A 2,353-nucleotide genomic window follows, 5' to 3' on the forward strand; every position below is an offset into this window, starting at 1 on the left:
TGGATAGTGAAAAAGTGTTAGGGTCAATGGATTAAAGGTCTTTGATGGGAGTTGAAGGATTATCGGGGAGGGGCGTGTCAGATACTACCGGAAAGCAGCTAGCCCTGGCCAGGCGGCTCAGTTGGTTGGAGTGTTGTGCTATACACCCAGGATGCATGTTCAATCTCCAGTCAGGACATACACAAGAAGCAACCAATAAATCCATAAGTAAGTGGAACCACAAATCGATGTTTCTATCTCTAAAGTTAATTAAAAAATTTTTTTTAATGAGGAAAGGAGCTAAAAAGAGAGAGAGAGAGACAGTGGGAGTCAAGAATGGAACATTTGGGTATGAGACTGGTTACTGGTAAGACTAAGGTCTAGGGAATGTCTGTGGGAGCATGGGAGTGCTAATGTGAAGTAGAGGAAAGTATCATTGGAAGGAGCAGGCCCAGGATCTGAGAGGAGAGCTGGACCACCAACAATGGTACAGCAGTAGTCAGTGGAGAGAAATACAGTGACCCAGGAGCTAAAATTCTTCAATAAACAAGTGGGAAGAACCAGGTGCAAAATATGACTTCAATAAAAAGTAGCACTTGGGTTAGTTGGATGACACCCATTTCAAAGGGGATAAGTTTTTTGAGCAAGAAGGGTAGAGGAATGGTCTGGAGGCAGCAGTCAGGACCAAGGATACACCTTCCCCCCTTTAGGCCTTGTGGTGGCACAGGGTGTGAGGTGTAGGTGTCCCAGCAAACTTTCCGATTACCTGTGAAGTGTTTCTTGGGCATTGTTATGAATCATGGCTCTTTACATTTCATATGATTCAATTCACTGCAATCGTCTTTCTTTTTTTTTTTAAAGACACACTTAATTAGCATCATGATCAGACTATTACATTTAGCAATCAACAGCATGGGTGCAAAAAGAATTAAAAAACCTACATTAAAAACCTTTCGTTGGAATGCTTTACACTTTCCGCAGAACAGAAACTAAAATAACCTGTTATACAATTAGTCACAAATACATTTCTCGAGGTTTTTTGCCCATTCACATGAGTATTGTCTAAAACATGTCTTCTTTGTAGCAGCCAGGCTCTGCCACCACTGTGCTTGGCTGAGTTCACATATCTGCTGTAACCTGGAGCTGCCCTGTCACTTCTCTGGCTCTCCTCTCCTGCTAAGCGTTGTTTCCTGGCAGCAATTAAGACCCGTGCCACTGCCATAGCTGCTGCTGCTGCTGCTGCTGCTGCTGCTGCTGGAACCGCCACGGCCACCTGGGGTTCGTGGTTTGGCAAAGTGTTGACCTCCTCCACCACAGGGGCCAGAGCGTCTGCCTCCAGTTTCCTCCTTTTACGGGCCCACAATTTGCAGATTGATTGTTGTAATTGCCAAAATTATTGTAGCTTCCGCCACCTCCAAAGTTGATTCCATCATTACCAAACCCATGAGAGCCACCCCCACTGCCACCATATCCACCACCACCATGGCTGCCACCCTGATCACTGAAGTTTCCTCCACGACCAAAGTTGTCATTCCCACCAAAACCACCTCCACGACCACCTCCAAAGTTGCCAGAACCACTTCGGCCTCTTTGGCTGGAGGAAAGCACTAGCCATCTCTTGCTTAGATGGGGCTTTCCTTCAGTCACAGTTGTGGCCGTTCACAGCATGGTATTTCTGAATGACAATCTTGTCTACAGAGTCACGGTCATCAAAGGTTACAAAAGTGAAGCCTCTCTTTGCCGCTGCCGTGGTCAGTCATGATTTCAATCACTTCAATTTTCCCATACTGTTCAAAATAATCTCTTAGGAGATGTTCTTCAGTGTCTTCTTTAACACCACCGACAAAAATCTTTTTCACGGTGAAGTGGGCACCCAGTCTTTGAGAATCTTCTCTACAGACAGCCCTCTTTGGCTCCACAACTCTTCCACCCACCTCGTGTGCCTCGCACTCCCGGCTGCATCCCCCTCCTCCACAGGGGCGTCCGTGACAAACCCAGGGCCCCTGGAGCGCTTGGTGTTTGGATCTCTCATCACCACACAGTCTGTGAGCGCCCCGTTGCTCACCACAGCTCCTCAGACTCCCATCTGTGGTTTCAAAGCTCAGACCTCCGATAAAGAGCTTCCATAGCTGTTCCTGCTCTTTGGGAGACTCCGACTTAGACATGACGACTGCAGGAGAGGGGACTTCTACAATGCTTACTCAGCGGCGTCCACCAGCAGAAAGGAGTAATGTAATGAAGGTATCTAATCATCATTCTTTTTGATGTTCAAAATGTTCTGCCTTTGGTGAGTGGAAGCATCTTCATGTTGACTCTTTCATCTTTTAGATGTCATGCCTGTTGGTTTTTGAGAGCTTCCCTTCTGTAGTACAAA

At 46.5% G+C, this 2,353-nt stretch overlaps 1 pseudogene; it reads right to left on the bottom strand.

Moving 5' to 3' along the window:
• Positions 1-1,130: 1,130 nt before the first annotated feature.
• On the bottom strand, positions 1,131-2,144 carry LOC123807126 (annotated as a pseudogene).
• Positions 2,145-2,353: the final 209 nt, after the last annotated feature.

Source organism: Phyllostomus hastatus, unplaced genomic scaffold (assembly GCF_019186645.2).
Source record: "Phyllostomus hastatus isolate PE091 unplaced genomic scaffold, TTU_PhHast_1.1 phas_scaffold_442, whole genome shotgun sequence".
NCBI lineage: Eukaryota > Metazoa > Chordata > Mammalia > Chiroptera > Phyllostomidae > Phyllostomus > Phyllostomus hastatus.